The sequence below is a fragment of the Onthophagus taurus genome, chromosome 11, assembly GCF_036711975.1.
Source record: "Onthophagus taurus isolate NC chromosome 11, IU_Otau_3.0, whole genome shotgun sequence".
Lineage (NCBI taxonomy): Eukaryota > Metazoa > Arthropoda > Insecta > Coleoptera > Scarabaeidae > Onthophagus > Onthophagus taurus.
In genome coordinates, this window is record NC_091976.1 from 151,805 (window position 1) to 167,906 (window position 16,102).

The 16,102-nt window shown below is 31.4% G+C and overlaps 1 protein-coding gene across 10 annotated transcripts in view; it reads left to right on the forward strand.

The window, feature by feature from the left end:
- Positions 1–16,102, forward strand: part of LOC111429368 (Otopetrin-like a) — a 97,560-nt gene that overhangs the window by 24,629 nt on the left and 56,829 nt on the right. The window contains exon 1 of one of the 10 annotated variants that reach the window (XM_071199775.1): positions 9,360–9,450. The exons of the other annotated variants lie outside the window; for them this stretch is intronic. The gene's annotated coding sequence lies outside the window, so the exon portion shown is untranslated. Of the gene's footprint in view, positions 1–9,359; positions 9,451–16,102 lie in introns of those variants that run through there. 10 annotated transcript variants of the gene reach the window in all.

The following is a 16,102-nucleotide window of genomic DNA, read 5'->3' on the forward strand; positions in this document are numbered from 1 at the left end:
AAAGGTCATGATTAAGACGTGCAATTGCTTCGGGAAAATCATCAATAGTTGTCGTAGTGTAAATTTGGAGGTCATCAGCATACACATGATAATTACAAGAAATACAGTGGGTGACGGCATTAATGAAAATCGAAAAGAGCAACGGACCCAACACACTACCCTGGGGTACACCACATTTAATATCACAAGCAGACGAGAGCGCAGAATCAGCACGCACACACAAGGAACGACAGGAAAAGTAAGATTGAAACCAAGATAAACATGAAGAGGTAAATCCAAGGGCAGTTAGTGACGCCAACAAAAGATCGTGATCAACCGAATCGAACGCCTTGCTAAAATCAAGTAATACAAGGATGGTAATACAACGTTTGTCGCAAGTTTTTAAATTGGAGTGGTTGTTTAAACTCTGGTGACTAGCATATTTTCCCTATAAAAACAGTTTTGTGCAAAACTTGTATACTTTCAAGTCTTCATTGAAATCTGCCTTCATTGCGAATAAGTGAACGAGAGTAGAGAGCATTTCCTTCCAATCGTATCAACAATAATTTTGTGGAACTAACGATTTCGGTCGTCGTAGGAAGGAATTTACTACATTCTTTTGTACCGGGTATCCCATTAAGGGTACGGAGCGGCTGTATCTCGACAACGGTAAGGCCTACAGGTTTGAGAAATATTATCCTTATAGGCAAAGTGGGCAAGAGAAATAGCTGGAAATTATTTTGAAGTTCTCCTCTATTTTGGTCCAGTCTTCCACCTCTTTTAGATAACTCATTTCAGATGCCATTATTTTTGATCTAATTATGTTTATTTATTAAAAATTAATACAGAACGGGACAAACCCAATTATACTGTATCACAAAACACAAATATAAAGAAAAGAAATTGTACAAACTGCGGCACAGAAAATATACCAGATAACAGTCGATATATTTTCTTTAAACTTTGCATTTCTACAGTAATATAACATGACGAGGTCAACACAGTATTCGTCACCACACCCTTAATATTCCTTCTAGGAATCGTATGCTGACAGATAGCAACTGTCCTTGTCATTCTCATTAGTGGAGAGAACTGAAAGGCATTTTAACGTGCTATTGGGCTAACAATGTCGCACGTGCAAACCGGTGCCATAGTGATATTTATTGTTAATTATCTTACAAAAACATACTACGTCATTGCAAGAGCGACGCTGATGGAGGGTTGGAAACTACAAACTGGTATGAATTGAGTTGTAATCTAGATATATCTGTTTAGATTTAAAACACAAGAACCTTAAAAAAAAGTTTGTTGTGTTTTCTCAAGTCTGGTAATGTATAAGTTATAATTTGGATTCCAAACAACACTACAGTAATTTATAATATTATGTACATATACAGGGTGCCCATTATGTATGGAATATAGTATATATTTTGGTAAGAATCAACTTTACAAAAAAACATTTTATACAAAAGTTGTTTAATATTTGATTTGCCATAATAAGACACCATTCAATTGTTTTTATTTCAGAAAACAAATGAGCAACGAATAACATTTAATTTTTTTTTAAATGGCAATGTACCCTTTCGTTAGGCTCATTTGATAGAGATTTTTTTTCTCTTTACGATGACGTAAAATTTTAGTACCCTTATACTAGAAAATTTTGGAAAAAAATGTAAAAACAGTTTATTAAGTTAATTTTGCCAATAACATGAATCTAGATATCCGAAATCTTATTTGTCCTAACAATTGAATGTAAGCTATTGAATGTGACAGAATCTTGTTTATTTAAATAAGTTGGTAGATCAAAAAAGAAAAATGGTTCATTTAACAGAAACTGAACGCATAGAAATTTTAATTATGGTCGGTTATGGGGATCGCAAACGAACACAATTAAAAGTATGTGAAATTTTCAATGAGCGTTATCCACATCGAGAACCAATCACTCAATCAGTAGTTAGCAAAACTTCGAAACGTTTTATGGAAACTGGTAACGTTAAAGATCTGCCAAAGACTGGTCCGCAGAGATCTGCAACAGATGAAGATAAAAAGATCGATATTCTCATAGAAATCGAAGAAAATCCAAACATTTCAACTCGTCAGTTATGTTTAAACCATGCTCTAAGTAAAGGTTCAATACACAAAATATTACATGCAGAAAATTTACATCCGTACAAACCGACTTTATTGCAAGAATTATCCGAAGATGACTACGGTCGACGTGTTGAATTTTGTGAATTTATGATGGAGCGAATCAATAGCAATCCAAATTTTCTCAATAATATGGTTTTCTCTGACGAGGCTACGTTTTGTTTAAATGGTAATGTAAATAAGCAAAATTCTCGATATTGGGCCGCTAAAAATCCCCATTGGATGATTCATTAATCATACTCAAACACCACAGAAATTAAACGTATGGGTGGGAATTTGTGCAGATCACATAATTGGACCTTTCTTTATTCGAGGTACTCTAACTGGTCACCGTTATTTACAATTATTGCAGCAGCAAATTATCCCAGCTTGCCAAGAAAATCTTGATGATCTTTGGTTTCAACAAGATGGGGCATCGCCCCACTATCATTTAGATGTACGCCGATATTTAGATACGGTATTTCCGGCCCGTTGGATAATAACCGACCTCAAAATCTGACAGAATTAGAGCAACGAATAAAAGATGAAGCTGCAGCTATTTCTCCCAGATCGCTAAGAAATTCTTTTCAAGCCTTTTACGATAGATTGGGCCACTGCCTTGCAGTTAATGGTGAACATTTTGAACATTTATTGTCGTGAAAACCATTTTAGTGCTAATTTCGTTTTGTCTTCAAAGTTTAATAATTTTCATTTACACTAATTTTTAGTTTATTTGTTTTATTTTGTATGTAGATTTAATTCACGGTAATAATTCGAGGTAGTTGACGATCTCGGATATCTAGATTAATGTTATTGGTTAAATTTTCTTAATAAACAATTTTTACATTTTATGCAAAAATTTTCTGATGTAAGGGTACAAAAATTTTACGTCATCATAAAGAGAAAAGAAATCTCTATCAAATAAGCCTAATAAAAGGGTACATTACCATTTAAAAAAAAATAAATGTTATTCGTTGCTCATTTGTTTTCTGAAATAAAAACAATTGAATGGTGTCTTATTATGGCAAATAAAATACTAACCAACTTTTGTATAAAATGTTTTTTTATAAAGTTGATACTTGCCAAGATATATACAATATTCCATACATAATGGGCACCCTGTATAAAATATAGTGTTTTGATTGCCTTAATAGTAGTAAAATGTTCCTATTATCTCGTAACAAACCCTAACATACGCCACGTCTTATTCACCACTCCGTCAATGTGCTCACCAAATAAAAGTTTCGTGTCGAGCGACGGAATCCTTTATACTCGATACCAGTTGTATGTTTAGTCCATCAAAATTATAATCGTAATGGGTGTCATTTGCTCTTCTAACAAAAGTAATAACCTTGTCATAAAATTAGCAACGTAATACCGCTGCAACTCAAGGATATGCCGTTGAAATTTAGAATAGTCGTGCGGGAAAGAGATACACAGAAAAAGTTTAAAATCATCTGTGTACATTAAACATTGAGTATGCTTAACAACAGAAAAGGTATCATCACAATAAATATTAAAAAGTAACGGGTCTCATTGCTCATTGTTCTCAACTGATCGCCCAGAGTAAAATCCGTGCTGTCTAGAGTCAATCTTATTCTTAACATCAAAAAATAATTACTTCTTTAAGATGTTACTAAATAGTGGCAAAAGATAAATTGATCTATTATATAATTCGAAACATCTTAACGTTATCAGACTTAAAGACTGCTATGACATATTTTTTTCCAAACCGTTGACTTGGGTTGGGGGTAAGTGAATGTGCGAGTGGTGAAAAAAAAATGTTTATTAATACAACAGGTATTCCATTCGATCGCGGTCTCTTAGCACCATGGATCATGAACCATGGATGCAGTAAAAACAGTTATTAAATAAATTGGCAACACAAGCAAATTTATTGACCATTGCCCATGATTCTGACTGTTAGCAATGGAAACGCGTATCTTCCATCAACTTTTTGTTCTATTATATTTCTGACTGTAAAAAACTGTAAAAATGTAATTCTCTCTTCAATGCTCTACAAGGCATATTGCGTTGTGCTTACTATAAATTCAACAATGGCTAAAGCTATTCGAATTTCTTTTGAAAAATTCTTGAACATTTTGATAGGAATCCAGCGTGTAACGCAGCTATAAGTTGAAAACCTCATCAGCTATGTTTCATAGCCTGACAATCAAACTTCTTTGTTCCCATGGTCTTAATAACAAAGTATAGTTCGAAAACAGAACATGTCGTTAATGCTTTTCAAGATGTTAGCATACATTTTCTTGACGTTAAAATGCACGTAGCAAATACGTCAAATACAAATACAGTTACCAACATTTTGGAGGAATAGTAATATTCGTAAGATCTAACGTATCATATTTAGATTCTGTTATGTTCTCAATAATAAGTCGATTCGAAGAATATAACAATAATAATGATGAACCACAAAAATTAAAAATTTTAGAACTTTGTTATCACAAAAATAAAGCAGCACATTACACCCTCTAAATAGCACAATAGAAAGTTTGGATAAACCCAATTACCACTATTAATTAATAAATAGAATAATCAAATTTATTAATTCGTTTGTAATTCTGCAATTTAATCGAATTAAATGATTAAACTCAATAGTTCTCAAACATTGTGTAGTCTTTTAATGGTTCTGATTTTCAAGGAATCATTCGTTTTAAAACGAAATTGTGGTCGAATGCAAAAGTTTTCAAATCGTAGTTTATATAATCTTTTTTTATAACGTCTTTCGATCATACTTATTTATAAAACGACTTAATTAACGTTATTTAGTATTGATGCTATCGTTTAAATATAAATGCCATTACGTAACAGTTCTAGTAATTTTTTACCCATTATTATTATTGGACGCGTATTCAAAGCGTTAACCGGTGAATTTTACAAGGTCAATTAACTAGATTAATGTAATTTTCAAACCGTGATTAATTTCAGTTAGTTTTCTGATGTTCTTTTTTTTTAATGCTCCATCGAGTTGTGGTCGTCATTATGATTATCGTGATGTTTTGTTCGAGATGATTTGAATTTTAATGATTTAATGAGAACGTAATTAACACACTATAATCCTTTTGTTTAGTTAATCTTTGGTTAACTGTAACCTATAAATACGTTAATTAATAGTGGTTGTTGAGTATGATTTTTTTTGTACTTGAGTTTCGTATGTTGAAGGCCAAAACGATTCGTTTCTTTTTAATTAGCAAGTAATAACTAAATGGGAATACAGTTATCGAATATTTATTTTTTTTGATATTTCGTATAGTTTTTAATGTGCTTGGAAATAAATATAATAATGAGTAGAACATTTTGTTTCTCATTGAATATTTAATGCTATCAACATTAAAATGTTAGTATTCTAAACCGTTTGATAATCAGCCATCCAAGAAATAATTATATACAGTTATTAATGCTTATATACAGCTATTTACCTGAATCCGGTCGATCTTCTGTGTAACTATCTCGGTTGTGGTAATTGCGGATTTACGTTTTATGTTTTATGATTTAATGACTATAATGAATTCTACGGTTAGATCCTGGACAATTATTCTAAAACAACCGTTCAGCTAAATTGATATTGAGTTTTTCACATTTCTTATTTTGTACGCTATTAAAAATAATTATTAAAGAAGAAGTTGTCAAATTTATAAATCGAGTATAAGAGAAATTTTCAAAAAATCAATTTGGATGTATTTAAGAATCATGATATGATGTGTATGTTAAATTAAAGCTTAAAAATTCTAATTTTCTAGTTTATGGTATGGTATAAAGACTATAAGATAATATTATTTAAATTTCCAGGAAAAAATTATTAAGGAAGAAATTGTAAAATTTATAAATTAGAAAATGGATGCAATTTTCAAAAGATCATATCGCCTGTGTTTCTAAGAATTATGATATGATATACAGGGTGTTAATGAACGACGTGCAGATATTTCAGGGGACGGTAGTACTTAGTTGACGAAATAGAAGAAAAATGCTAATAAACATGTGATTAAAAATGCTGGGTGGTAAAGTTTCAATTTTTTGAATAGTTATTTCTAATTTTGTATACACTAAATGTTTATGAATCTCTACAATAAAATGACAAAATCGTCAGCCACACTACCAGGGGTGTCCCATTTTTCGTGTTCCTATTTCTAGGAATTTCTAGGAAAAAATTGTCAAATTTATATATATAAATTTATATATATTTATATTTTGGTTGATGTTATTCTGTTCTCTAACGATGAATTAGTGTCTGATAGTGGGGTGTTGGATAATGATCTGTCGGATCATTCTCTGGTCTTTGTTGAGCTACATACACCACAGGCGAGGGTTGTACCCCTCTTCAAGACATATCGGAACTACGTTGGTTTTAGCGAGTTAATGTTTTATGAGCACTTACAATCATTGCCCTGGCGAATTCTATACGAGATACAGACTATAGATGAAAAAGTTAGATTTCTAACTGAAAATATACTAGTGCTATTGGATCTGCACGCGCCGCTAAAGAAAGCTCGAATTACTAAGCCAGGGGCCCCTGGGATATCTGCTGAACTAAGAGCAGCAATGCAAAATCGAAATAAACTGCTTCAATCTTTTAAGCGCTCACGAGACCCCGCGCATTGGCAGCTATATAAAACGGCGCGTAACTTGGTTACAAATATGCATCGCAATTGTAAACAAAAATATTTACAAAATTTTTTGGATTTGGATAACGGTGCTAAGACCTGGCATACTTTGAAATCCACGAAATTAATTAAGTCCAAACATAGATCGCTTCCTAACCACTTTCAAGATGCTTCTATTATTAACGATTTCTTTATTGATTCGCTTCCCAGCACTAATACCACCGTTGATAATAATATGTATTCCGACTTAAATGAACGTGTTGTAATCCCTCTCAGATTTTTTACAGTATCTGAAAGCGATGTTCTGAAGATTTTGAAATCAATTAAATCTAATGCAATTGGTACCGATGGAGTATCGGTTAAAACATTAGAATACTGTATGCCATTTCTACTGCCTTATGTCACACATCTTGTTAATTTTTGTATTCAAAATAGTGTATTTCCTTCTTTGTGGAAAGTAGCAGTCGTGCGCCCTATTCCAAAAGTTGCTAATCCGATCCTCGTTTCTGACCTTCGTCCAATAAGTATACTAACGGCAATGTCAAAAATCATGGAAAAAATTATTAATGGCCAACTGCAGCATCACCTGGAAATTAATAACATCCTTCCTTCGGTTCAGTCTGGATTTAGACATGGTCACAGTTTAACGTGTGTAATCGATGACATAATGGGTGCAACAGATAGAGGGTACATGACTATACTTGTTCTATTGGATTACACGAAGCCATTTGATACAGTAAATCACAACCTCTTACTAACTATTTTAAAGCACTATGGGCTGGAAGATTCAGCAGTTGCATTCTTTGAGAATTTCTTAAGTGGTCGTCAACAATACGTGCAGCTGTCTAACCATCAATCTAATGTACGCCTTCTTGGGTCGGGTGTGGCGCAGGGTTCTGTGCTCTCCCCAACCCTGTTCTCAATTTACACAGCACCTTTAAGTAATATTTTTAAGTACTGCAAAGTTCATTTTTACGCAGACGATACTCAGATGTATATATCATATAAACCTCAAGAACAACAACATTATCTGAATTTATTGAATATAGAATTGTCGGATCTGGTGTCTGCCGCCAACCATCACAGTTTAGTAATCAATCCGAATAAATCAAAAGTTATGATATTTGGCCGAAAAGTGGATATTTTGCGTTATGGTGGAGATGTCAGGGTAACGGTCAACGGATCAACGCTCCCCATTGTATCTGAAGCACGTAATTTAGGGTTGGTGATGGATTCGGATTTGAGATTCCGGAGTCACGTGACAAGTATGCTTCAGGGTGCGTTTGGTAAACTAAAAGCTCTATACCCCTCTCGCCATCTTCTCACTGTCAACACTAAGACTCTACTTTGTAATGCGCTGATTTTATCAAAATTTAATTTTGGAGATGTGGTGTATGGGCCGTCTTTACTTAGGGTCGATGAGCAGCGCATACAGAGGGTTCAGAACGCTTGTCTGCGATTTATTTTCGGGATTAGGAAGTATGACAGAATTTCACATAAGTTGACAGAGGTAAAATGGCTTAATATGGTCCGTAGGAGGCAGCTGCATTGTTGTGTGTTTTATTACAACATAATTCAGAGAGAAAAGCCTCAATATTTATGCCAAAAAATTCAATATCGCACTGACATTCATAACTTGAATTTGAGATTCAGGGGGGCTCTGTCACCTCCTAACCACAATACGGAATTATTTAAACGGAGCTTCAGTTATCAGATTGTAAAGATGTACAATGATTTACCCGCTGAAACGAAACTGCTAGCAAGCGTCTCCTCATTTAAAAAGCGAGTGTTTGGTTGCTTACTTGATCAACAGACGGCCATCCTAACTATTTAAATGTAAGGCGAAGGTGGCATTTATTAAGTATTAGTTTTCTTTTTTTTTACATTTTTTTTTCCGTTTCTGTCTGTACTGGCAGAGGTATTTCTTTAATTATTTTCTTTATATATTTAGTTTGTTCGCTTGTTGCTGAACGTTTTGGAATTTTTTGAATATTATTATAATGGAATTTAAGGTTAAGTTGAGCAGTGTCTCGGCACTGAACTTCGCCTTTCGTACTATTATAATTTACTAGTGAATTTAGTATTTTATTTTATTTTATTTTTTTTGTTTTGTATAGAATATTTAATTTGTTAATTTGATGTTGGTACGAATAAAGACATTATTATTATTATTATTATTATTATTATTATTATATACCAAAAACAATACGAAATTTTCAAAAAATCATTTGGACTGTATTTTTAAGAATATGATATGATATGTACGTTAAATTGTAGCTTAAAGATTCTAGTTTATGAAATGCTATAAAAACTATAAGATAATAATAAAAAAATATTAATGTTCGCAAGCTTGGAATACAGTTAGTCAAGAAGTAATTAAAAATTGCTTCAAACAATCAAACATCAGTTATAAACATTTTGAATTTGATTTTTTAAACACAAATTTATTCATTTGATTAACTATACCTACTTAACGTACTTCCTGATATATCGTATGCACAGTTTTCGATCTCGTGAGGATACGTTATAACCGGAGTCTACAGTATAAGTATCTTTACAAAATTAATGAACCTTTCTGATAACCTTTCTGTTGTTTACTAAATCATAGGATTTAGAATAACTTTATGCAATCTTATTCAGTTTGAGATGATCTGTAATCTAGTATAATCGATTTTATCGATTGGTTTTGGTAAATTTTAGATTATTTTTGGACCATTTTGATAAAGTAAGTTTATAATTTTTTTCTATACTGTAATTTATAAAAAAACGTAATAATCTTATATTATAATAAGAAAAAAAATTCTATCACCTCTTAGCGGTGATCTTACATCCTGTATTTAATCCCATTATTATATAATACACTGTGTAAAACTAATAGTACATGATCAGATTTGGTTGAATGATTTTATAACAATACTCACTACTAATCCTTTTAATGTATTATTTTTTTCAATTGCAATTACTGTCTCAACTAAAAATATGCATCATTGATTACCTTGAACAAGTATTTATAATAAGTTTAAAGTTAAACATGCCTAATTTTAAAATGTTAGTTTCATAATAACATTAATTTTCTTATTTAAAATCAAAATCTCTTTATACAGACATGTAATTACTCATTCTATGTATGAAATTATTATTCTTATAATAATTTACCGCTTTTTTCCATTCGTCAGGTATATTTTCTTCTTTTCAGATCTTCTGTAGTAATTCGTAATTGTTCTTGGCTGGATCTTCGCCACCAACCTTGCGCACTTCCGATAGTATGTCATCATCAATCTTTTTCATTTTTTTCACGCAGTAATTGCGTTTTGATATATAGGCGTTCCATCTCTTTGGTGTGGTGGACTGTTGTCCATTTCCAAATCAGTTTCTATGGTTAATAAGTTTTAGAAATAATTGTTTCCAAATAATTTATTCCAAATGTTATTTATTTTTCTTGTTTCATCTCTGCATGGAGCTGTGTGTGGTTTGTACCCTTGTCTTAACTGTCCAACAAATTTATACGCATTCTTGGTGTTATTAGCTATAAAGTCCCTCTCCATATTCAATATTTCGTTGTTCTGGCATTCCCGTTTCTTTCGTCAGCAGATTTAGTCCGCTCTTTTTCTTGCTTCGTTGAACAATTCCTTTCTTATAAGTACGAAGGCTTTCACAGCCGGAGTTAATTGAACTAAAATTGGAACTAAAACTAGAACTAACACTAGAAACTTAAGGCTTTTGCCGTGCGTCTTTTAAAAAAATGTTTGATGTTTCGGATGCCATGGTTGGCTTCACTTCGAACCAGTTACTGAAGAAGGTTGCAACATGGCATCCGAAACGTCAAACATTTTCTTAAAAGACGCACGGCAAAACCTGAAAGTTTCTAGTTTTAGTTCCAATTTTAGTTCAATTCCTTTCTTTTTCACGTTGACGTAGCCTAAAATTTGTTATGTTCTACATCTCTACTTGTAATACTCTCAGCACAGTCGCACAGTGGTCCGAAAACACTCAAAACCCGATCGAAAATCAATTGAAAAAAAAATTTTATAGTGTTGTTTTTTTAAATGTTACATATATTTTAACTATTAATAGACTCTTAGTGAAGTTTATGAAGTCTTTGGTGTTTTATAATAGCTACTGCGCGAAATAAATTGCTATTACAATTACCTTATTTTGTATAAGGAAATTTTTTAGAAAACGACACAACTTTAGAAAACAAAAAAGATGGTATATCACTACTTGAAAATATTGTGTCGTTGGTTTCTTATAAAGTACAGAAAGGTCTTCATTTTACGCCTTTCCAAATTTCAAAAGATGTTTGTTGAAAAAAATTACAACCATTTCTATTGACGTCAATAAATACATATATTTTTTGACCATTCAATCTTTTAAATTAAATATCTTGCGAGCGAACAAAATCGAACAATTGTAGCTAACATTTTTTTATTGCTGAAGGTATGGTGTACATAGCATAAGAAAGAAATCTTGCGCCAACGTGCGCCTTAACCAAAAAATTGGCGGTCAAAGATTACTTAACACATAATTGTGGATTTTATTTATCAAGAAGCAAAAAACAAACAAGTACGCAGATTTAGAGAGTGTCACACAAGAAAATGTGGTAGACTTCAAACAAATGAAGATTTATTTAAAAGACTATTACTGAGCTCCGATCCATTTATTAGTAACTTTTATAAAGAATGTTCAGAAAGATATAAAAATATGAATGAAGACATGAAAAATTTACTTATACTGGACAAATCTCTCGAAGAAAAGGAAGGTAAAGAAGAAGATGATGATGATGAAGAAAGTGAAGAAGAAGACAATAATGATGAAGAAGTAAATATAGAGGAACAAGATTTAGAAAATGAAGAAGACTCACACAAATTGAGATAAATTTTGTTATGTTGGTGAATATAACAAAATATTTTATATTATCTCGAATAATTTGAAATGTATGTGGACTATCTCAGTATCATGGGAAAATTCTACTATAAGTAGGCTGCAAACTTACGTATTATGGTCTCCAATATCACTTCAAATTAATAGCGATGAGTTTATTCTCGAATAGTTGTTAGAACATTTTTAGTAAAAGCTAAGTAAAATTGAGCTATCTAACCAACTAATTCTGCCAATTAATTTTGCCACATTTTTATCAAATTCCATTTCTGATAGGGTAAAAAAATATGGGGCGTTCCATTTAAAATTTTCGACTTTCTTATCTTACCATTGAATATAGAGAAACGATAATTCAATTTTTGACCACCCTGTATAAGATACTTTAATACAACAAATGACAATCTGTTTGACAACATCTCAAGAGTAATCGTGCCAATTTAGAGCTTTTTTGAATGAGCGTTGGCTAAGATATAAGGTTTTAAAGAGCATAAAGTAATTTGCCAAAGAAAAACTTAAAAACAAAATAACTCGAAAACGAAAAATGGTAGGTACCAATAACTTTTATCAAAGTCAACTTATTTTGTCGAATATAATTAAAAGGTGCATTAAAAACTATAGCATTCCATTTAAAATAACGAAGTTGTGGTCTACATCCGGTAGACCGGAAGTGGCGGCCATCTTGAAAGTATTTTAGATCGAATGCTTCGAATGAACAATCCATGTTGTCAAAATTTCAAACCGCTACGAATAGTGGTACCTAAAAAAGTTCTAACGAACCAGTTGCGTGAGACATCCGGTATAGGTCCTCTATAAAACAATTTAGATAAGAATTTGCGATCACGTAATTACACAAAAAAATGTGAAGTAATATACGTCTAATGTTTTGCACAAAATTTTATAGTAATATTCTTCTTTAAAGTCCTAATTTATATGAAAAGAAAATGAGTATGAATTTAAATAAAGTACTGCTTGCGTAGTACTACTTCCGGTTGACGAATTTAATTCAAATTTTGACACAACATTACCCTTTTGGTCTTATAATCATATGCCAAGTTTCATAAAGCTAGCTAATTGCTAACACCAAAATAATATTTTCGATCGGGTTTTCTTACCGCTCGGACCACTGTGAGTCGTTGTCAAACCAAGTCTTCTTTTCTGGCTTCAGTTTTCTGTATCTGTGTTTTTTTTTGTTGCGTTTTGCTGTTAATTTTATTTAATTTGCACAACCTTTCGCTTATGTTACGAATTTTTTAATCTTTTGATATTTGTTGTTTTTGAAAGTTATCTAACATCTTTTCTAAAACCGTCATTTTTTCTCACATTTGGCAACAGTTCCGCATTTCTTATTGGAATTATTAACATATATTTTATAAAAATTCCGCGATTTCTATTTTAAGACAACCGTCATCAGTTAAAAAATTCGTATAGTAAGATATGATTATATTACATATTTCAATAAAGTGACAAACTATTTAAAAGTTACCGAACTCTTGTGGCTATAGAAACGATATCTTTTAACTGCTACTTACAACTACGATTGCGTCTAAAATAATATCATGTTGCTTAAACCCGGAATAAGATTCTATGTACGTATTCTAGTTTATACTGCGGTTAAACCGGGCGGTCCTAAATCATTTCTTTTTGATGGTTTGTCATAGTTCGAAATCCGAATGATTTCGGTTTGGTCACGTTTTAAACTCGTTATTTCCTGCTTGTTTTTCATGTCTTAGAACTAATTTTTAGGATTATTTATGCGTTAAAAAATCGGAACTAAAGACGACTTATTATTATAGACTTTTTATTGAATAAAAATTATGAAAGTAACTGAAGGTTATTTAAACCGAAATTAATTCGCCTCTATACTTTAAATACTCCAAGTACTTTAGTTTTTCATATTTGGACATGAAGTGCAGTTCCTAAATTAGTCCCTCCGCTCTATACAAAAACTGTTTATATGTGCGTGCTAGAGAAATGTAGGCCACATCTGTTCGAGTTAAATATCGAGTTCCTTGTATATTTACTGTTTTTCATTAAGCTTATATATTCTAGAAATAGATTCCGAAAAAAAATGTTTTTATTTGTTCGATAAATTAACATTAAATCTAAAAAAGAAATGCCACAGCGTTGGAAGATTTAATCTTCATTATTTATTCAAGGAATTTTGTAGGTGTTAACCCACCTTAATATTTATAAATACTATTAAACAGTCTTAAAGTTACACACAAAAAATTAAGATAATAATACAAAGCATGCTTCGATTCATACAAAAATAGACTTTGATACTTTTTGAACACTTTTCCAAAAGACGCACAGCTTAACCCGAAACTTTTGTTTTTGTTTCTCGGTATTCCACTGTATTAATCTTACAAAAGAATATATGCCCTTCAAAGTTTCGATAAATTACAGTTTTTATTATTAAAATACTTTTTGCTTTATCTAAAAATAAAGTGGTGGGGAGTGTTCGAAAATGGTTGTAAACAAATGCCAAAATAATTTCAAAATGGCTAAACAGATTTTAATAAACTTGTTATCGTTGAAAAGAACTTTTCTTAGACTACAAATTCTACCTTATTTGTACTAATTGTAAGTTAGTACGTCGCCACTAAAGGGCATATTTCGACATTACAATATAAAGTCCCTAGATTTACAAAGTACCGCGGTTCATGACGCCTGTCTTCGAGCCAAAATGGCGGTTTGACAACTTGTCACTGCATCTCACCACTTATTTACAAAAATATTTCCGTCTTGTTGCCTTTGGAGTTGAAAAAATAGCAGTAAGAAGGGCTTTCAACTCTTCAGAGTACCACTAGAAAAAAGAAACAAATTTTGGAGTAATGTTATCAATAGAACGACACAGTTTTAAATTTCCCGCTTGACTTTCGAGCCAAAATGGCTGCAAACCGCGGTACTTTGTAAATCTAGTGACTTTATTACAATAGATATTGTGAATTTTCTTACTAAAGTTAAATCTAATGGTATTGCGTTTTTTTCATGAAAAAATAACAAAATGAAGCCCAAACAAGCTAGTGAAAACGGCGCTTCGGTATCTTGTTCTTAACTTAACCCTTCGTGTCCCGACGGTACTTTAAAGTACCGGTAATTTTAAACACTCATTTTAAACTGTAGTTATCTATTCGGCGCATTTAGAGCTGTCTGTACTTTCTACTATACAAGTGTATACAAGAAATAATCTGTATAAAAAACGTCGCAATCTGCACTGTAGGATTTTTAGGTACACTTTAAACTTATTCATCCAGATGTGAGGTTAGAAGTTTAGTGAAAAGTGGTGCTGTTGAATTTTGTTGTTCAAGAAGGTATTTCTTTGAAAAATGGTTATTAAGTGTGATTATTACAGATCATTTTAAAAAGAAAACATTGAGCTTAAATTTAAAATAAGTCTCATTCCTTAATTTCAATAAACATTGTTTCTAAGAATTTTTAAATTAGCATCTTTTTTGACTCTTTTAAATGTAAGCGTTGTTTCAACATTTTTGTTCTTAATATTTTTCCAATCAAACCCAACAATTATTATACATCATTTTAAAGAGAAAGCTTTGAGCTTTAATTTAAAATAAGTTTCATTCCTCAACTTCAATAAATACGGCTTCCAGGAATTTTTAAAATAGCATCTTTTTTGACACTCTTAGGTTATACGAAAATGTAAGTTTTATTTCAACTTTTTTTTTCTCTATATTTTTCCAATCCAACCCAACAATTATTATACATCATTTTAAAGAGAAAGCTTTGAGCTTTAATTTAAAATAAGTTTCATTCCTTAACTTCAATAAATACGGCTTCCAGGAATTTTTAAATTAGCACCTTTTTTGACACTTTTAGATTATACGAAAATGTTAGTTTTAACTCAATACTCTTTTTCTCAATATTTTTTTAATTCAACCCATCGATTGTTATACATCGATTTAAACAGAAAGCTTCAAGCTTGAATTTAAAATAAGTTTTATTTCTTAATTTCAATAAACACGGTTTCCAGAAATTTTTTAATTAGCATCTTTTTTTACACTTAGACTATGCGAAAATAGGGGGATTGCATATTTTGCTAAAATTTTATTCCAAAGGCCTTTACCGAGTGTATTTTGATAGCGTTTTAATTCTGTTTGATTCTGTCACAAAGTTTCAAAATGTTTGACTTCTTGGGACACAAAGGGTTAAAATATCCAGAATATACAGTACTTTACACGCTTATTTGGCCAACCTGTACATAGTTATGTTAAATTGTAGGTTAAAGATTCTAGTTTATGATGTGATACAAAAACTGTAAGGTGAATATTATTGAAATTTCCAGGAAAAAATTATTAGGAAGAAATTGTCAAATTGATAAATTAAAAATATTGCGAAATTTTCGAAAAATCATATAGACTGTATTTTTGAGAATCATGATATTATGATATGTATGTTAAATTGAAGCTTAAAGATTAAAACTATAAGATAATATTATTGATATTTTCAGGAAAAAAATATTAAAAAACTTGTCAAATTTT